The sequence below is a fragment of the Heloderma suspectum genome, chromosome 3 (assembly GCF_057233095.1).
Source record: "Heloderma suspectum isolate Gila_16-S chromosome 3, 16-S_ref, whole genome shotgun sequence".
Taxonomy (NCBI): domain Eukaryota; kingdom Metazoa; phylum Chordata; class Lepidosauria; order Squamata; family Helodermatidae; genus Heloderma; species Heloderma suspectum.
In genome coordinates, this window is record NC_139460.1 from 130,649,394 (window position 1) to 130,671,454 (window position 22,061).

General features: G+C 44.0%; 1 long non-coding RNA gene across 3 annotated transcripts; it reads left to right on the forward strand.

Moving 5' to 3' along the window:
• The first annotated feature begins 5,059 nt into the window (after positions 1–5,059).
• LOC146350236 (uncharacterized) lies at positions 5,060–21,846 on the forward strand. Of its 3 annotated transcripts, XR_014789211.1 has the most exons (6): positions 5,060–5,146; positions 5,491–5,538; positions 7,896–7,946; positions 15,378–15,440; positions 19,267–19,349; positions 21,740–21,846. It is a non-coding gene; the product is annotated as an uncharacterized LOC146350236 (long non-coding RNA). The 3 variants fall into 3 exon arrangements; XR_014789214.1 differs by lacking the exon at positions 15,378–15,440; XR_014789213.1 differs by lacking the exon at positions 7,896–7,946 and having other exon boundaries at positions 15,378–15,442.
• Positions 21,847–22,061: the final 215 nt, after the last annotated feature.

A 22,061-nucleotide genomic window follows, 5' to 3' on the forward strand; every position in this document is an offset into this window, starting at 1 on the left:
ACTGAATCAAATTCGACAACTAGTTCTGTATTTTCATCTAGATAGTTAGCATTGCCACTCTATATTGTACGTATGTACCTAAGTTAGCATGGAGCAGGATCCAAAATATATAAGTAAATACCAGAAGTTCTCTTTGTTCCAATATTGACTAGATGACTGTTTAATATAAGACATGTCAGTATAAACTATGTCTATGAATTAAGTATTTATGTTCAATAGACCCCCACAAACCTGTACTGGATATATAAATATTCCTTCCTCTGCAGTCTGAAAGAGATCAAGAAGAAAGTATATGAAAGTAAAAAAGATAAGGATGGTGGTCATGAGCAAGATGGATCTGTTACAGAGGACACCAGTGAAAAAACGGTCAGGAAACATCATTTTTAAGTACAATTTTTTTAACCAGTGGTTCTGTGTTTGTCTACACCAGCGGTGCAAACCTACAGGCCCACAGGCCAAATCTGGCCCATCTGAGGTCCCAATCTAGTCCCCTGGGTTTCTCCAGAAGGCCTTGCTCCCTTCCCCTGGCCTCACCCCCTTTCCCCTAACTACTGATAATTTGGTAGTTTCCCGTTTTTGTGCAGCTTTTTCCTCCATTCTGAAAGGTTGAAATGCCTCTCCAAAGGCTTAGTTGATGGCAATAAGAGCTTTACAATAAAATATGCTGGTATTTTTGGCCCTGCCCCTTTTGATTTCAGCCCCACCCACCACTGGAAAGTGGCCCCCAAGAGCTTCTCCAAAATGGAATTCAGCCAGCCCTTGCTCTGAATGAGGTTCAACACATCTGGTCTACACATTACACTAGGACCGAGCAACGGACAGCTCCGTCTGGCATCTCGGGGCTTCCTATCCAGTCGCCCAGTCCCACTGTTTCAAGATCCTTGTTTATTATGCACCTCAGCTTCTCATTCACATTGTGAGCTAATAAAGTCAATCAGAGGTGAGAGGTCCATACAGTGAGTTTGTTGATTCTGCTTGCATAGTATTGTAGCTCATGTTTTGCTTGTTCTGAACAGCATTTTCTTTCATACTTTAAAAGTTACTTGAGGGCTCATATGTGGGCGTGGGCTCCAAAATCACTCAGCCCCTTTCAAGCCCAGCTAATTAGGAAATAACTTATGTCCCATTGATTTAAGTGGGTCTATTCTGTTAGATAAGGGCCGCGGTGGCTTAGTGGTTAAGACGCTGAACTGCAGACTGGAAGGTCGGCAGGTCAGCAGTTCGAGACCCGAGTGCTGCGTGACGGAGTGAGCTCCCGTCTTCAGTCCCAGCTTCTGCCAACCTAGCAGTTCGAAAGCAAGAAATTGCAAGTAGATAAATAGGTACCGCCTCGGCGGGAAAGGTAACAGCGTTCCGTGCACCTCGGTGTTCAGTCATGCCGGCCACATGACCACGGAAGTGTCTTCGGACAGCGCTGGCTCTTCGGCTTAGAAATGGGGATGAGCACCGCACCCTAGAGTCGGACACGACTGGTTGGGGACATCTTTACCTTTTTTTTTTATTCTGTTAGATGATCATCAAAGAGACACAGCACGTTCAAAGTGTGAGAAGAAAAGGTTGGGATAAAGTCTGAGTTATGGCTTTTGAATGGAAGATGGTAACTGATGATAAATCATGTGCTGCAGAGTTTTCACTAGCGTATGATCATGTCTGCTTAAATATCCTTTCAGACCTGACAATGATTGTACAGTTCAGTGCCATACAAGCAGCAGATGATCTGCCGATTAAAGCGAAGTTGAAAATGAACTTGAGACAATTAGACAGGTTTGCTTTTTGATCTTCCGGGCCCCATCTATATGGCACCGCTTTGACTCCCTACCCCATTGCAACTATGCAGCAACACAGCTTCACGTCAACATGCCCTGTGATATACTCACGATGTACTGTGCGCTTCCCTAACAGACTCGCCATGCACTCTTTTTTTGCCATTTTACTGAAATGCACAGCTGTGCAGTCTCATGAGTGTGGGGGTGTGACACTTCAGTGGCTGTTTTGTATTTGAGGGGCTCTGCTGTGCCCTCCCGTCCCTTTTTAGGTGAAAGTGGGTGTTTTGTGCTCCTTCATTTCCGCACCATCAGTTTCACAGTTCCTCAGCCCGAGCCTCTCGCGATGGTTCGCACTCACAAGTGTGAGCGCTACGTGCCTAGCCATTACTCCAAAATCGTGGCTGGAGCGATGCTGGTCCTTCCCCAAGATGCCCCCCCCCCGGCCCTTGGGTACTGAGTCCACAACCATTGCGAAGATACAAAGCTGCAAAACTGTGCGAAAGTGATTAAATAGAAGAAAATGCCCCTCTGTGCCTCTGTAACTGCACAGTTGCAAAGGGATGGGAGCAGTAAAGGGGGGGTCACAGAATGACGCAGTCACTACGCACGCCTACAACACGCCCACTGCAAACTGCGAAGTCAGTTTGGGGAAGGAACAGACAGCCCGCAACCAAGGGGAAACCCGCAGCAACTCCCAAAATCGTAGTAAAACAACTCCTTGGAACTCCACATTTTCCAGGCGAAAACCATGGATGGCTGCAAAGTGGCAACTGTCATCTATCACAAGGGACCTCGACTTGCACCTGCCCCGGAGTAAAAGCCCAGTATAGATGGGGCCCAGGTCAAACAGGGCAACCAGTTGACAAAAGTAAGGCACCATTTGACTCAGCACTCTCCACAGACACCCAGTCAACTAGGACCAGGAGCCAAATTAAGCCTCTTCCTTCCCCTTCCAAACTAGGAAGCACATGTTTCATTTGTAATAGATCATGGAAAAGCATATGAAAGAAGTGACATTAGTATTATTATTGTTTTAAGAAGTGACATTACTGAAGATTATTATGGAGGATTGTGCTATTTAAAAAATGGAGGACAGCAATGCCATAAATGAACACTCAGCCAAACCAGATAGGCAGATAGCAGCAAAACAATAAAAAAATTCATCTAGCAGGTGGAGATGCACGTGCACACAAAATAGATTACCACCCCGTTGTTATAGGATCTTCCCATACAATCCCTCAGAAGAAGCACGGTGTTTTGTTTACAGATGGAAATAGTTCAGCATGTGGTAAATCCATGTTTCAAGAGAATAGTTTGAAGAAATTAGCTTTCACCAACTTTCAGGTCAACTGACCTTGAAATGAAAGAAGACATAATTTATGGCAGGGATTTACAATAATATTACAATACAATACACCACAATAACATTTAATTACAATATATTACATCATTAAAACATTACAACGACATTTGCTAATTTATTCACTATGCTTTCTTGTTAACGTTCAGGATAACTGTAATGTCCTGATTTCAGTAATGTCTCATTATGTTATTGCTATCGCTATTGAACAAAAACTAAGAACTTTACACACATCACATAATACATTGATATGGGTTTGCGAACTACATAAAATTAATGTACTATCTTTGATAACTGAAAAGTACTGGAGCCACCATACCAAAACTGAACCAATCTAGAACACCACCACTTTGGATTTTGACAGCCATCTTGCGCTCCCCTCCCACCCCGGTACCATTACCCTGGCTGCCCCAATCAGTATGAATTCACACAAAAAAGCCAAGGATTACTCATCTCCATTTCAGCAGGGCCTGAAAGGGGCTGGGTGGGTGTGGGCTCCTTTGCAGGTATGAAAGAAGATACCTTTCACAACAATAAAAACATGAGCTACCATATTATACAATTACAATGAATAAGCTCGCAGTATGAACCTATCTACACATTAAGGTGCATAAGAGGAGAATTCTCAGATGGGGGGGCCTGCAATTTATATTGCAAAAAAATGATCCAATTATTTTAAACTTTAAAATGACATGCAGTTTGACCCTTTGCTGCAGTTCACATAGCTATGAATGGGAAGAAACCCTTTTGCCTGCATCTCAAAAGGCCCTATGTAGGCGTTCAACCTGCTCATGTGAGGACTAAAAGGGCAGTGGAGGGAAGGGTGCACACACAAGTACACCCCAGCATCCCCATCCACTCAGTCCCTGACCTTTCTGTGTTCATGGGGAAGGTCTGAAGGGAGCTTCTACTTGCATTGACGGAAACACAAGTAGAATCCGTCTTCATACTGGGACTGGGATGTTGTGGGGTGGGGTGAGCCTTGCTCGCTCGCCTTCACCATTGGCACCCTTTTAGCCCTTGCGTGAGCAGACTAAATGCCTGCATAGGGCTGGAGTGAATGGCTTACAGTGAGGAGGAGGAATTCAAGATACCTGGTATCACCTCATGAGGGAGTGAGACCAATGTTGCTGGTCCTAATAAGTCCCAGTCGCAATGGAATCCTAACTGGGGCTTGGGATAAAACGCTGAACATGGTCACCACTTTAATGGGCCAATACCAATCAAATGAGGGCTGGACCCCAGAGAAGTGGGGACAGAGTGAACGATGCCTGTATATGTGTCCACAAAGAAAGAGGCATGCCAATGCATCTCCTCATGGGAGAGTGAAACAGTGGATACAACAAATGTTGCTGTACCTAATACATACCAGTCCCAATGGAGTCCTGATTGGGACTTGGGATAATAAGTTGAAGGTGGCCACCACTCTAGTTAGCATACAGAAAGAGATGTGGCCAATGGCAGCTTTCAATTTCGTTTCAGATGTTCACACTGTGAATTTGTCTTTACAGCTACTCTATTACCCTTTGTTGAATATATAATATGTCTTTGGTTCAGGGCCCAACCAGTGTGGGATGGAATAGATACTGGGGTCCATGGAGGCCCAGTATAGGCTACAAGCCCATTGCCCTGAAGGGGAAATGGCTAAGAAGTAGACCATGTCTAAGGATGTTTATGCAAACGTATTTCCTCAATACTTATGGGGTGCCCAGATCAGAATGTCAAACAACATTGTGAATAATGGGTTGCTGATGAAGGCTGCCCTCTGCATAGAGGAAAGGAGCAAGGACAAAAGAGAACTTGCACAGGAGACTCTAAAACTTTGAGAGAGAAATGGGCCACTCTAGAGGACATGCTCACTCAAGAACTACAAGTCCCAGAGTTCCTGCCAGTATTTCCTATGCACAGACAGGAGGAGGCAACAGGGTGTGGCAGGATCACTGAGGGACAAGCACCATAATAATCAGGGACAGTGAGAGCCCAGGAATTGTAGAGTCAATTTGCAGGCCCCAGAACATATGTGAGTAAATGAGTTAGGCCTCTCGTCTTCAGAATGCATAGAAGAACTGGCACCCAGGGACAAGGATCTAAAAGGAATTTGTCACTGATGAATATTTAATATACATACGTGTCATAGCGCTACGCTTGGCTAGAAATACAAATCAGGCTGCCAGAAACATAATGACAAGGCCTTTTATGTCATTTTTTAAAACACACCCCCACAATGGATCGTGGAATGGCGGGAGAGGAGGCCTGTACTACAAATTTATAGTGGGCCTAGAGAAATTATGCTTGCCGCTGTTTCTGTGAAAAATGAGCTGCTGAGCAACCACTACACTAACCCGTCTACTTTTAAATCTGTAGAAAGCAAAGACAGAAATTGAAATGGAAGATGTTCTCCTGGAGATAAAGGCAAGTAATTCCCACAGAAAGAATTGCTCAGCGTTCTATTTTACATTCATCTGAGAAGCAAACTGAAAGTTTCCAAGGATGTGGATGGGAGGCTGGAATCTTAAAAAAGATTTCTTAAATTGGCCCCAGTCGATAAGAGTATTTCCTCGTCGTGGTTATTATTTTGCTTTCAATTAGAATGGAGATTAAGGAAGACAAAAATAATTATTCTGGCCATTTACTTAGGTCAGGGCCCCCCGACCTTTTGGGTCTGTGTGCTCATTTGGAATGCTGAGAGAATGTTGTGGGCACTCTCAGAAAATGGCTATCGGGAGGGGGGGTCCTGCCCATTTACAAAATGGCTGCCACGATGGGCATGCCCACTTACAAAACACCATATTCCACCCATGATTAGGCCCAAGCTGGTGGGACTATAAGACAAATAATTTGCCAAAGAACCTGAGTACAAGACACGGGTGAGGTCTGAGCTCCAAAACGCAAAAACACTCTTTTGAAACAATAGTTTTCTGCTTCGACACTCATTTCACAGAATGTGAACTGAAGAGGCTCAGAGACAAGAGGCCAGAAACTGCATGCAACGCAGAGGTGGAGTCTGATCCCCAAATGCTACGTCACATATTTGCCCTTACAAAGTACAATAAAAAAACCTATTTCACAGGGAATCAGAAACGCATACGTGCACACACATCAAACCCAGGCAAAACAAACACCACACACACACACACACACACACACCAGGCAAAATACAACACACACACACACCCATATACCATGACAAAACAAACCAGCTCCTAGGATGCTCTCTCGCAGGCCTTCTGACCCCCAGTGGATACTCCATACCACCACCTCCCCACCTTACCGTTTTCTTTTTTTCTGGGCATCTGTGCATAGCTGTGCACCATTTTTATTATCTAAGAATGCCTCTGAGGCCCACTTGGGGTTCACAGGCATATCTGGGAAAAAAGATGCCCCTGGAGGCTGGTGCCTCGCTTTATTATCACTAATAATAATAATTTAAAAAATCAGGGGTAGCAAGCCTGATGGACACCAAGAGAGGTGTCCATTGGCATATTAGTGCCCGTGGGCACCTCACTGGGGATCCCATAGTTAGGTGTTAGTCCATTTACTGAACTGTGTAATACAGATTGCATTATAAAAATGGGGCCATTTCTGCATCAGTTTTCTTGATGCTGTTTACAATAAAATCAAGGAAAACATACAACCTATCTAACTTTTGGCTGTGTTCTGTATATTTTAAATTGTTTTATTGTGTGTTGCTTGGATTTAATTTTTGTGAACTGCCCAGAGAGCTTCGGCTATTGGGAGGTATAGAAATGAAATAAATAAATAAATAAATAAAATAATGAATTCCCAGTTTATGTACAGTAGATTTGCTGTGGAATAATTTACTAACGGTCAGCATAGTAGTCAATAGAAAGCATGTCAATGAATTAATAAATGTGTTTTGGTACAAAAAAAATATGGCCAAATAGAACAGGTGGAGTAATAGCCTATCGGGTAACAGCAGCTCTGTCCAGAATGGTGAACCCATGGGTACATTCTACCTTGTGGTATTTCAGTTCCAGTACTATAAAAACAGCTTGCTACCATATACCAAGATATGTTGGTTCGCACCTTTGCCGATTTATGTATTTATTTAATATTTATTTAACTTCCACCCTTCAACAATAGTGAGAGCATGAAAATTATAACAAAACAAAAATAATGAAGATCACTTAATGGTGGCTGAAATATCTTCACCATATTGCATAAGCTAAGTCAAATCCACTACGGCTCCTTCCAAACCCAACTGTGGTGCATATGTCATCCATCTTATAATAGCTTTGCAAGATGCAATGATACAAATCACAAAGATGGCTTTTCCTGAATTTGCACAGCTGACATATTCTCCTGCACCACTACAATGTTCTAGGTAAGCTCCTAACACAAATGTGTGATGCTGATATGTTGGTCTAAGACAGCCTTTGCATAGTATTGACCATACATTGCTCTACTTTCCCCCACTTTCTAAGGACCTAACTCCATGCTATATGCAGACAAGTGTATTATATACCTAGAAGGTATATAATGTCTGTAGCCCCTTCCCCGCTCTGGACCTAACCACACATTACATACAAGCATGTGTAATAAAAGTCCTATAAAGGCTTCTCTAGTTTCCCCTCTAAGGGCCTAACCTTGCTTTACACACACACCATGCAATATAAGCTGAACAGCTGCTTTTCCCTAGGAAGAACAGCTGTCTGGTTTTCATTACACCCATATTTGTGTAATGTGTAGTTCCACCCTAAAGGTTATCTTACAACTTTGTTTCCCCTTATTTTATGTTCCTCTCATAGAAAGACTTATCGTCATTTGTTGAGATTGACCTGAGAGACAGAGTTGAAGAGGTAGGCATAAACTAGGGACACAAACGCATACCTTTTGACTTGTTATACTTCCAGGAAGGGAAGATGTCTATGTAATGGATGCATGGAGGAAACAGCTCTCATCCTTCTTCCAGCTATGTTAAATTTTATTAATTAAATGTATTTATTTAAAATAGTCATATCCTGCCTGCTGCCTGACAACATCGTATGTCTAAGGTAGCTGGCAATAAGAGAAAAATTAGCACACAATAAACATAAAGTTGTTTTTGTTATTTGTAAAGGTTGTGCTGATTGACGAAGGCTCTGTGGGATGATGATATAAATAAAATGTCCTCTCCCTCAGACCTTCGATGTTACATTAGATGCCTTCACTTGCTTGCATTTTATACCATGCAGTGTGAGCAAAATGCATCCCCATTTTAGATTTTATTTTTAGTAATGCAGATCATGGGAAGTTATTAACTGAATTCAAATTCTCTTGGCTTTTATGAACAACCATAATGGAAATTCATCAAGAGCTGATTGGGCTCTTTCTGTAGCATTCTATGTTTTTTGACTGAGGGATAATCAGCAGTGTTGGTTCGTAGGAGGAACATTTGCTTTTTCCTATGACAATATGCTTAAGCAGTAGGGACTTCATAGGGTGCTTCCAGATGAAGCTTTTACAGCACCATCGCCTTGACTTATTTACAGATTTTATGGGCTCACTAGATGTTGTTGTCTTCCAGTCAGAACCCTCCTGTGTATTCCCACCACTTCTTCCATCTTTTTTCCTTACTGCAGATAAGCCAGGGAAAAGGATGGAACTGCTGCACAATGCCTTCTGATAGGCAACGCTAGGAGCCCTTTGCCTGGAAGCACCTTTCATTTAGACAGCATGGGGAGAAAGGAAAGAGGGTTATGAAATTATGAATAGGGCAACAAGAGTGACCTAGTTCACACATAACAGTGGCATTTGGTGGCAAATCATGGGTTAAACCCATAGTTTGTTCTTAGGTTAACTTTGGGTTGTTTAACCCACAAATAATGCAAAGTGTCTGGGTTTAAACGTCACACTAACAATCTACTAATGGAACATTCTTAGGTTGTTCCTGCAAAACGGAAATGATTCACACACTGCATGCATCATCACAAATTGTGGGTTAATTAACCCAGGATTTGCCACTGATTGTTGTTACATGTGAACAGCCCCAGTGAAGGAAAATTATTTTTACTTTCTCAAACACTAGACCAATGAATTTGTGTGAGAAAGTGTTTCTTTTTTATTAATTTATGGAGTTCAATGTGGCAAGGTATGCTTGTGTCCATTAGCTTAGATTGCTGTGAAATTCCTGGGCCATAAGACTCTTTCAGGAGCATCTGGCTTGCTATTCTTGGAAATGGAAGGCTAGACTTATTGCACAACACTATGCATGTCTGCTTAGAGTAAGCCCCATTGCGTTCAACAGGGCTTGGTCCCAGATTGCAGCCTTAGGGCACAATCCTATCCATGTTTAGACAGAAAAAGTCCTACAATTTTTAGTAGTAGTAGTAGTATTTATTACATTTCTATACCACCCAATAGCTGGCGCTCTCTGGGCGATTTTACAAAGATTGAAAACATTAAAAATACAATACAATATAAACACATGAACAGACAATATACACAAAAGAAACATATATCTAAAACAACTTCAAACAAACAATCTCAAAAGCAAACAACCATAACCGTAAGACATTCCAGGATTGATTAAAACTTATCATATGCTGCTGAATGCCTGGGAGAAGAGAAAGGACTTGACCTGGCACCAAAAAGATAACAATGTTGGCACCAGGCAGGCCTTGTCAGGGAGATCATTCCAGAATTTGGGGGCCACCACTGAAACGGCCCTCTCCCTTGTCACCGTCTTCCGATCTTCCCTCGGTGTAGGCAGCCAGAGGAGGGCCTTAGATGTTGAGCATAGTATACAGGTAGGTTTGTGTCGGGAGAGGCACTCAGTCAGGTATTGTGGTCCCAAGCTGTGTAAGGCTTTATAGGTCAAAACCAACACCTGGAATCAGGCTCAGAACATACAGGCAGCCCGTGCAAGCGAGCCAGAGTCAGTCTTATATAATCAGACCTTCTGGTCCCCCGTTATCAATCTGGCCACCGCATTTTGCACGAGCTACAGTTTCTGAACCGTCTTCAAAGGCAGCCCCACGTAGAGTGCACTGCAGTAATCTAACTTGGAGATTACCAGAGCATAGACAACTGAAGCCAGGTTATCCTTGTCCAGAGAGGGTCATAGGTGGGCCACCAAGCAAAGTTGGTAGAAGGCACTCCGTGTCACTGAGGCCACCTGAGCCTCAAGTGACAAAGATGGCTCAAAGAGAACCCCCAAGCTACAAACCCGTTCCTTCAGGGGGAGTGCAACCCCATCCAGAACAGGTTCAGCACCTTTCATCTGGTCAGAAGAACCACCCACCAACAGCATATCAATCTTGTCTGGATTGAGTTTCAGCTTATTCACCCTCATCTAGTCCATTGTCGCAGCCAGGCACCGATTTAGCACATCCACAGCCTCACCTGAAGAAGATGAAAAGGAGAAATAGAGCTGTGTGTCATCAGCCTACTGATGACAACGCACCCCAAAACTCTGGATGACCGCACTGAACAGTTACGTGTAGATGTTAAATAACATGGGGGACAGAACTGACTTCTGTGGCACACCATACTGGAGAATCCACAGGGCCAAGCAATATTCCCCAAACACCACCTTCTGGAACTGACCGTCCAAGTAGGAGTGAAACCACTGCAATGCAGTGCCTCCCACTCCCAGCTCAGACAATTGTCCCAGAAGGATACCATGGTCGAAAGCCGCCAAGAGATCAAGGAGACTCAACAAGGTCATGCTCCCCCTGTCTTTCTCCTGACATAGGTCATCATATAGGGCGACCAAGGCTGTTTCCGTGCCAAAACCTGGCCTGAACCCCGACTGAAATGGATCTAGATAATCGGTCTCATCCAAGAGTGTCTGGAGCTGGTTGGCAACCACCCGCTCAAGAACCTTGCCCAGGAAAGGAACATTTGCAACTGGCCTAAAATTACTAAGATTTTCCGGTTCCAGGGAGGGTGTCTTTAGGAGTGGCCTCTTTGAGGCGGCCCGGGACCACTCCCTCTCGCAAGGAGGCATTAATCACCTCCCTGGACAAGCCAGCTGTTCCTTACCTGCCAGTTTTTATTAGCCAAGAGAGGCAAGGATCCAGTATGGAAGTGGTTGCATGAACCTGTCCAAGCACCTTGTCAATGTCCTTGAGTTATACCAACTGAAACTCATCCAGGAGAAAATGACAAGGCTGTGCTGTGGATACCTCACCAGATTCACCTGCTATAACACTGGAGTCTAAGTCCCGGCGGATGCAAGAGATCGTATCCTGGAAGTGCCTACCAAATGCATTACAGTGGGCCTCAGAGAGATCTACAGTGTCCTTAGGGTCGGCATGTAATAGCACCCGGATGACTCTGAAAAGCTCTGCTGGGTGGCAGACAGACGATTCAACAGAGGCAGCAAGATGCTGGTTTGCTGCCCTCACTGTCCCTGAATATACTTTACCATAGACACATACCAGCATTTGATTGCATCCACTAGGAGTTCTTCTCCATCTGTAGCCGTCTCCTATTTTGTTTCATCACTCTCAGCTCTGGGGTATACCACGGAACAGTTCAAGCTCTACTCAGGAGAGGGTGCTCAGGAGCAATCATGTCAACCGCCCGGGTCATTTCTGCATTCCACAGTTCAACGAGGGTTTCGACAGGAGAGCCCGCCATATCAGCTGGAAACCTCCCCAGAGTTCTCTGGAAACCATCCAGATCCATTAGCCTCTGGGGGTGGACCATCCTAATAGGTACCCCACCCTTGCATAGGGGGAAAGCTGCTGTAAGTCTAAACCTCAGCAGGTAATGATCTGACCATGACAAGGGAACTGATGCAAAGTCCTCCACCTTGAAACCACCATCTCCATGTCCAGTTGTGAAAACCAAGTCTAGAGTATGTCCCGCTACATGTGTTGGGCCAATGACATGTTGGGACAGTCCCATGGTTGTCATGGAGGCCATGAAATCCTGAGCCGCCCCAGACAAGGTGCCCTCAGCGTGAATGTTGACATCCCCCAGAACCAACAGTCTGGGGGATCGCAACAGCGCACCAGACACCACTTCCGTCAGTTCAGATAGGGAGTCTGTTGAGCAGCAGGTGGGTAGTACACCAACAGGGTCCCCAATCTGTCCTGCTGGCCCAATACAAGGTGCAAACACTCCACACCAGTAGTCACATGGACAGGGAGCCTGCAGAGGGAGATGGAATTCCTATAGGCCACAGTAAACCCCCCTTCCCGGCCCTCAGGTCTTCCCTGAGCTGAACCAAATACCCTGGTGGGCACAGCTGGGAGAGACTAACTCCCTGCTCACCTACCCAGGTCTTGGTTATACATGCCAGATTGGCCGCTTCATCCACTATTAAGTCATGGATGAGGGAGGTCTTACTTTGAACTGATCTGGCATTTAAAAGCCGCATCCGGAGACCCAAGGGTAGGCTGATAGAGCAACCACCATGCCTGTGCTTGGGGGGAGGGCCGGAACATGGCACAGTTAACTCTCCGAGCCAATGTCTTTTTAATAAAGGCTTGTCACATTCGACTAATTGTTGGAGATGTAATGCAGTTAATGCTTCTCTTATTCATATGTTTTGGAAATGCCCAATGGTTGCCACCTTTTGGGAGGAAGTTATTATACGGATAAATTTTGTATTGGAAAGCTCTTTAATATTCACTGATGTAAATGTTCTTTTAAATTACTTACCTGCTTCTTGGAATATAACACATGGTCAGTGTAAATGGATTTGTTGCGCCCTTTTGGTTGCTAAAAGACTGATACTACGATATTGGAAGAATAAAATACCACTGCCTATAATGCAATTGACTGAAGACTTATCAACACTAGCAACATTTGAAAGAGTGGTATATAGGCGTAACTGGCAGATGGACTTGTATATGTGGATATTTGGTCTGCTTTTACTGAAGTGTATGTGCAACGTGTTTTTTTCTCTCTTTTTTTCTTTTCTTTCTTTCTTGAATATTGTAATAGTTGAAACTGAGGATTTTAGAATATGTTGTTGTATTTTCTTATTTTGTTCATTTGGGGGGGGGTTGCTTTCAGTTTGTTTTGTTTTGCTAAAACTCACAATAAAACACTGAAAAAACCTCTCTGGGCCATGTTCCCCTAACCTGGCTAGCCCTCCTCCCAACGCCATATCTCCCTTGATCCGTAACCACACTGATTGGGGCCCCCTCAAGTTCCCCGACTTGGCCATATTTCCTCTCACCCAGGCACATAACAGGATCCTAAGCAAAACAGACACAAAACAACAACAACCAACACCCAAACATAGAAGCCACAAGAACCAGTCAACCTAGTGTTAGGGGGGTGGCCCTTGCCCTTGTGTCTCCCCCAAAGCATCCCCCCCAAAAGGGGCGACCCCGCCTTTGGCGGTGCCACTGCAGTGTGCTAGGAGTTATAGGACATTCTTCTGTCTAAACAAGCATAGGATTATGCCCTTAATAGACCTTTGACTTGATTCAGCGAGACAGTTGTTATGTTATCCTGAGCTTTTAATTTTATAAAGGCTTTATTAATTTACATTTATTTATAAAATTATTTCTGAGTTGCCTTTCAGCCCAGAAAGGGCCTCCAAGCCAACTTACAATTTGAAACTTTAACACATCAAAACTAAGAACCAGGGAAAAACAATCTTTTAAAAGCAGGGAACAGAGCTGATAGATTGAAGGTGCAATCCTATGGCTGGCTGAGGCATGCTAGGAGTCCTAGTACTTTTTTCTGTCTAAACATGCATAGGATTGCGCCGTAAGTCACTCAGAATCCATATGGAACCAAACAGTTTTACTGGCCCATCTAAAACTAAACAAAGAAGGAGCCAGGGACAGAGTTCCATATTTCTGGTGTCATCACAGAAGACTTTTCTACATGAGGCATTTATTGTGCACTCATCATTACCTACTCACCATTGTTTACAAGTTCTTTAGACAAGTCATGACCCTTCAGTTTTGTTTCTGTGTCTAAGGAGCACTTTCAATTAGTTTTTCTAGAGCAGGGAAAGTGCAGTTCTTAATTGTGAAAGCGAAAGAAAACATTTTTTACTTGTGTATTTGCACTATTCCGCTATACCATGGTGCCACCTAGAGGTTATGAAGCAGGAAAGGAAATACTCTTCATGTAGTGCTTGGATCTCAATTCTGCGACGAAACCAAAAGTAGATACAGCAGATTAACAGTCCCATGTAGAAAAGCTCAGAGAAAGCCCTTTCTTGTGCCCCACTTCTATACACAAACTGTCAGGCATATTTCAAGTCATATTTGTATGTTCACATATGCCTGGGTATATGTACCACTTACAAAATTCAGGTCACTAGGGGTATTGTGAAATGCCATGTGTTGCTTGTGGGAAAAGATGGATAACCATTCCAAAACACGACACCACATTGTTCCAAAACAATGGCCTCACATTTTACATGTAAATGCATATAGCATAAACCTGACTCCAGTCCAAGGTTAATTGAGAGTAGTCCTGTGCTCATCTTTTTTTATGAATAGACATATCCATCCTGGTGAGGATATGCATCCAAATCAGGGATACATACTGATCTGTCTTGCTGGACTGGGGCCAGAGGGAATTATTTTTCTGGATGTGAAAAATGTGGATCAACAACACTTGACTCACAAGGCATTAGGTTTCATCCAAGATTAGTCTAACATAAGCGCAACTCATTTCAGTAGGACTAACATTAGATAAACCCCATTCTTATACTTTCCCCTGATTTCTAATCAAATTCATTTGTTTATTTAATTTTTGTGAACCTCCCAGAGAGCTTCGGCTAGTGGGCTGTATAGAAATGAAATAAATAATAATAATAATAAAAATAAAAATATTGATATCCTTCTTTCCGTCAAAGACTCTCAAGTTGGCTTACAATACAAACAATCAATTTAAAGATGTTAACAATATAAAATAGCCAAGAGGAAAATAAAAGACTGCTCGGTGTTATATTAGCATTTTTGGCAAAAGTGAACCTTAAATCTAAAAGTCAAGTTGAATTGCCTATAGGTCACATATCATCGACAAGAAAACTTTGCACATACATAGAAAATGTGCTGAGGCAGAACCAAAAGCACTTTTCCATGACATACAAAGAGGACTGAATTAAATATACCATTTCGCTAAAACCAGCAACGCAATGAAGCATGTTTTATATTTTTAAATAGGAATAGTTTTACTGAAGTCACATGTTTTGAACAGTGTGTGACCCTGGAGCAAATATTTTGAGCAAGAAGGTTCCCAGGAAAGAACTGCTTCTGTCACAGATTATTAGCTCGAAGCATTTAACAAAGAAATGACTATTTGTTAACATTTCTCTGACTCAGAAAACTGAAGATATCTTGACAGAGGACAAGCAGCATGAAAAGGAAGAAGAATCTCCTGAAACTGTGTATGGCAATATTTTTTATCTCTTGTGCAAAATGTTCCTGGGGAAAGGCCACCTTAAAAAACAGGCTTGTTTTTGCATGAAGGTGGCTGCAGTCCAGTGGAGCTGAATATGCTTTAACTCCTAGATAACTTCGCTTGGAAGTTATGACCCAGTCAGTGGTGCTTACTTCCTAGTAAGGATTATAGCCGTAGGTTTTGCTCTCCGACCCTAATGTCCATTTTGTGCATTTTATGCTTCCCAGCTGGCAATGCAACGGAAGTGTTTACATTTGTTCATCTGCAGAAAAAAAGTGCCATTCCACTTGTCCTCAGCCAACAAGAGTGGCTCCAGATGGTATTCTGGAGTGGCTCCAGATGGTATACAATGAACTATTACTGTTCAGACTGCACTGCAGCATACACTTTACCTGCTGAGATAATTTAATCTTATAGGACCAGTTCATGTGTGTTGGAAGGCTATCTTGGAGAAGAAACAAGACACTAATATTAATTTACAAAACATTTCTAAAATGATATTTGGACCAACAGCAACATGAAAACTTATGTGCAGTCAGCCCCCTACCCCCTCTGTCTTGGGGTCCTCAAATTATTTTTCCCATGATTCGTTCCTGGTATCATATTACACACCAGTTGCTACATTGACCACTACAAGGAGTTTTTTCCACATAATCTATCTGCTGCTTGTGTCACTGGATTGCCTTAAAGGCCTTAGTGTTTCTTGCTTTTGCAAACCAGCATATTAAGTTATTGTTCTTCCTGCATCTTATTACTTCACCTGCAGCTATATCCTGTCCATGTTTACTCAGAAGTAAATCCCAACAATTTCCACAGGACTTACTCCCTAGTAAGTGTGCACAGGATTGCAGCCATAGTTGGCTTTTTTCTTCATTTTGTTACGAGGACTGCTTGAGCCAGTAGGGGAAACTGTTGAATAATATGAGAGAAACATGTAATTTATTTACCCTTTGCAGGAGTTAAATACAAATACAAAAAGCAGGTTCTGTTAGATGATTCCATGTGAATGAAAAGACTTCCAAAACATTGGTGCAACTCAGTTTCATGCAAATCAGTGTGATGTTTGTCATTTATTTCAGTAGGTGCTAGACTGTAGCCATCACTGTCTAGCCTTAGTTGGTGAGAAAAACAACCTTGTGCACTTGTCGCTCCATGTTGCTACTCAGTCCTTGAAATACTCTACCCCATTTGTATCTCACCCTTCCCTCAAGAAGCTCAGGGCAGTGTACTTGGGGTTTCCCTCATTTTCTCCTCCTCACCACAATCCTATAAGGTAGCTTATGTTGAGAGCTAGTGATTGGTTGCCCAACGAGCTTCTGAGCAGAGTTTTGAACCCAGGTCTCCTTGTTCCAAGTCTAGCACTTGATCCACTACCACTAGCTTTATCCACTGGCTTGCATCCCTCCTGCCTTTGACAGGAGCTCACTAGTTATCTACAAGTGGAATAGTTTGCAGATCCACTTTAGAGGAAACTAGGTATTTTCCTGTCACTTATGTAGTGGTGAGGACTGGAGAGACCCATGTTCAAATCCCCACTTAGCTGTGAATCTCACTTAGTGACTTTGGGCCAGTCACTCCCAGCCTACCTTAAAAGGTTGTTTGAGAAAGATAGAATTGAGTGTGTGTGGTGGTGGTGGTGGGGAAAGCCACATACTCCATCCTGCAGCTGGTACAGAACGCGGCGGCTCACCTGATTAAAGGCAGCCGCCAGCGAGATCACATCACTCCAGTGCTGAAGGAGCTGCACTGGCTACCAGTTGTTTTCCAGGCCAAATTCAAGGTGTTGGTTTTGACCTTTAAAACCCTATACGGTTCTGGCCCAGCCTATCTCAAGGAGCACCTCCAGCAACACCAGATAGGCCACTCAACAAGATCAGCCTCGGATGGCCTTCTCTCTGTCCCATCAGCCAGGACAGCTAGGCTGGTGAGGACAAGGGAGAGGGCCTTCTCTGTGGTGGCCCCCACTCTGTGGAACTCCCTCCCTAGGGAACTCTGCCATGCCCCCTCTTTAATGAGCTTCCGCCATGCATTAAAAACATGGTAGTTCAGGCAGGCATTTGGGGTGGGCTAGGATAATTTTAGAAATGTGATGTTTTTAATGTTGAATTTTATTGTATAAACTGTTTTTATTGTTGTACATCGCCCAGAGTGGCTGGGTGAATGGCCAGATGTGAGATTAATAAATTTAATACATAAATAAATCCTAAACAACATGAAAGAAGGGTACGATATAAATGTAATAAATAACTGTCCCTGTTCTTCTGTTGGAATCTCCAGTAGCCAGGATCTTATAGGTCAAAGAATTGGATGGACCCTTGAACGTAATCTAATCCATCTAGTAATCTAATCCATCTAGTCCTCTGCTCTATGTGGGATCTCCTTTGAGAATCTCCAGTAGGTGAAGTTCATAGAATATCAGCCTTGGACTGGGGAAGTCTTCCCTTGAATTCCAATCCACACTCGATCCATAAAGTTCACCGGGTAGTCTTGGGTAGCCTTTTCTGTCTTTCAGCTTATTCTACCTCATATAGTCAGGAGGATTAAATTGGATAAATTCATATATGCTCTCCTGAGCTTGGAGGAAGGGTGGGATACAAATACGACAAATAATATTGTTATTTTTTGTGCTTATGGGCGAGAAAGGAGAAGATGGTCCAGCACCCAAACTATGCAGAGAGATATCATATGAGCTTGAAAGCCTGTTGGTTAGGAAGAAAGGAGGGGGGCGAATTTTGGAAAAGAAGTGGCTGTCAGGGAGAGGGGGAGAAAACTTAAATCTCCCCTGTCCACGTGTGGTGGTCCTGATCTGCACTGGGGACCCACACACTTTTCTTGCGAGTAAGAAAACAAAGAGAGGGGCAGCTGCATGCTACGTATTTAACGTATTGTGTTCTCTGTCCCTTAGCCAGAGGACATCAGAACACTTCAGTTGCCTTTGTCAGACTATTTGTCTATCTAGCCAGCTATTGTCTACCCTGACTGGCAGCAGCTCTCCAGGGTCTCAGACAGGCCTTCCCTGTCACCTCCTACCTGATCTTTCTAACTGGAGATTCCAGGGGTTGGATCTAGGAGCATCTAACACAAAACTTCAGCTCTACCACTGAACCGTGGCCCCTCCCCAAAGTACAGTCTTCCCATTGGCTCCCACAGCAAAGCTAGAACGAGCTGCTCTGCCAACAACAGCACTGAACAGCCACCCAGCCAGCTGCTGAATTGCTCCCAGGTCCTGCCCCACTGCTGACTTTCTTGCTTACCTGGCCTGGTGGCAGCAGCTCAAACACTGGTAGGAGCAGAGGGGGAGAACTAGAGACCTTCCTTCCTTCCATGTAGCTGAGGCATTACGATCCCAAGCACCAGAATCCCTGGGAAATAGCTTCCAGGGTTGTTGATGCCTGGGCCACTAACACTCAAGATGCAAGGGAGGGGGAGGGAGACCTCTCAGGCCACCAGATCTCCCTCCCTACTACTTCTGCTGATCTGCAACTGCCACCAGGCCAGGGACGTGAAGGAGGAAGGGCAGGGGCAATGTTTGGGGATCACGGAAGAGTATCCTGTATTCAGAATGGAGTTATTGTCAACTTTCTGATTACACTTCTTGGCTTTGGTTCCCTTGCCAATATTTCGGCCTTTATTTAGTTGCTTTCCCATTGGGCTGTATTCTCAAGCCACCTGACCCTAAGAAGACTCTGTTCCAGCTGTGCCCTCATAATCTGTGTGTAGTGGAAGCTTCATCTAAGTGAATTTCTGTATATTAAAAATTGCCTCAAAATGTGTGCAACTTATGACTTCTATGATATTTAACTTTTACAGGCCCCAAAGCAGTTGGCTGTGCTGTTTTCCTCTCTGGACGAAGCAGAAGAAGCGAAAGGAAAAACAGGAGTAGCCACAAAATGGTTAATATTCTTACTCTGATAGGACTGGGCGTGAGAATACATGAGATAATTATAAGGGAAGACAGAAAATAAGCAATGTTCATGCCTATTTCCTCTAGTCACAATCCAACAAGATCCACATTCAGACATAATGTTTAATCACAGTTCAGTGCTCCATGGACGAGCAGGCCCAGCATCGGCACCTGGCAAGATGGGGCAAATACTGTAGGTCTTGGCTAGGCAGCCACAACCATCACTGTCTTCCTTACCCCCAGTGCCTCTGGGCCCCACCCATAATGTACTCATTGGCGGCAGGGCCCAGAGGCATTGGGCATAGGGAAGACGATGGCAGAGGCTGTTGGTACCTTGCCCAGACCTTCACTTTACAGCACTAGGCTGAAGGGGTATCAGGCCGCTGGAGCTTTCAGCCACACTTCTTGGCACTGCTTGTCCCCTGGTAATTTTGGGGATGGCCACCAAGGAGACAGTAAGGGGCGCACCAGAGGGCACCTTTTCCAGGGCCCTGTCAAACCTGGCCCTGGCCCTGTGAACAAACATCAGCCCTCCTCTGGCATAACCATGAGGAGGAGATTGGAGGCATTCATTTCCATTTTCAGCTAACCTGAGTTTTCCATTTTGTCTGAACCATAGTTTCTTTTAAACTATGCTTGGTTCTAAAAAGCCAAGATCAAACTGTGGTTTCTGGCCCAGGCTTGTTTAGCTAAACCTTAGTTAAAACTAACTGCAGTTCCTAGTTTGGATGAAACGACAAACTGCAATTATTTAGAAATGGGAGCAAATGCTTCAGTATCTTTCTCCTGACCACACTGGAAGAGGAGAGGAAAGTGGCGAGCAGGCTGGTGCACGTAATGCCTAACTATGGTTTTATGCTATTTATTATTTATTAAATTTATACTGCCCAACTGGCAAGTGCTCTCAGGGCAACCTCCCCCAAGGGTAAATAAATCCCAGCATTCTCCAGCCAGCCATGCTTGGAGTTGTATTCCAACACATCTGGAGGGTGCCAAGTTAGAGAAGGCTGCCTTAGGTCGCCTAAACTATGTCCAAATCAGGTTACATAATTAAATAACTTAAGTACACATTTAACTCTGTGTTGGATTTAGTGTATATCTCTCGATATTTTAGGGTACTTTGTGAGAGCCAGCAAACAAGCAGAATTTTAAAGATATAAGCCAGTTTCACTTTTCTTCTTCTTTTGGCACCTGAAAGTGATTTTTTTGTAATTGATTCCTAAACACACGTTATGTGTAAAAAAAACATGAAGTCAGAATCCTCATTCTCCCTTCCCCTGACGATTGGTGTTCACAAGATCATTTTTTTGTCAATTGCATGGATAATACTGCAGAATTTGGGTTATCATGGAGGTAGATGCTGTCAGTTCTGGGCGAGAGATCAATAACAAAACAAATCTTTGTCAGGCTGGCTCTGAGGTTTACTAGGTAAGTCAGGGCTGGGGAACCTCTTCCAGCCCAAGGGCCAAATTCAGTTTTGGAGAAGCTCTTGGAGGCCACATAACAGTGGTAGGCAAGGTGGGGCCAAAATACCAAAAATAGCATATTTTAGCTTAAAGCTCTTACTCCCATTAACTAAGCCTTAGAAGAGGCATTTCAATCTTTCAGAATGGGGAAAAATGTACAAAACCTGGAAAACCACCAAATGATTGGAGGTAAGGGGAAAGGGAAGTGGCCCAGAGGGCCAGGTTGTTTGCCCACCCCTTAGGACAAAGTGAAGTTCACTTAGGGCACAATCCTATGGGGATAGGCGGCCACCTGCGAACTCGGAGACGACTGCCTATCTAATGCACGGCAGGAGAAGCATGGAGGTGATCGTTCCCTCCATGCTTCTGCCCTGCATTTGCGGCTGCTAGACAGCTGATTTCAGCTGTCTAGCTGCGGGAAGGCAGAGCCAAGGAGGTGGCTGCCGGACAACACATAGGATGTGTCGTACCAGCATTTCCGCCTTCCCCGCCCCAGAAAACCCTTTTTTGGCTGCTTCGTGCTTCTCTGCCGAAGGGGAAGGTCAGTTCCCTGGGAGCCTACCTCAGAGCATGGGCTCCGAGGTTGGTTCTCGGAAAACCACATATCCCATGGCCGTCTAGCTGCTAACTAGTGGCCATAGGATTGCTCCCTTAGGCAACTTCACAGCAAGGACAATGTTTTACTGGTCAGATCAGTAAAATGTTGGCCAGTTGGCAACTTGAGGAGAAGGCGGAATACCTACCCAATGTCTTTTGATTGGCAGTGTTAGGGGCCGTCTGTCAGGAAACACCCAAAATGTTGATGAAAGATGGGCATGAAAGTTGGTTGGTCAGGTATGGGCCAGATTTCTTTGAAAGTTGTGCCACATCTCTTGTACTATGCTGATTATTCTACATGACCCTATCCCAACAGGATTCTCCAGCTTTTTAGAATATGAGGCCCAATATGGAATGGAAGGAGACCAGTGTGGGATGGTCAGCTGAAGAATAAGCATTGAATAAACTCAAGTCCACAACTAGACTGGTTGTTTCTTCACTTTATTGAGGTACCACAATAGGCTGCCAGCCTTTGCATGATGCTAGAGGCAGTGGATTTGAAAGACATAGCATGGTGTGACAATATGCAAAAGGTTACAAGCAAATGAAATATGAATAAAGCATCCAGCATCACCAAAGCTATTAGACTGCCATGGAGCTTGGCCATGTATATGCTCCCAATATGTGTATATGTGAGC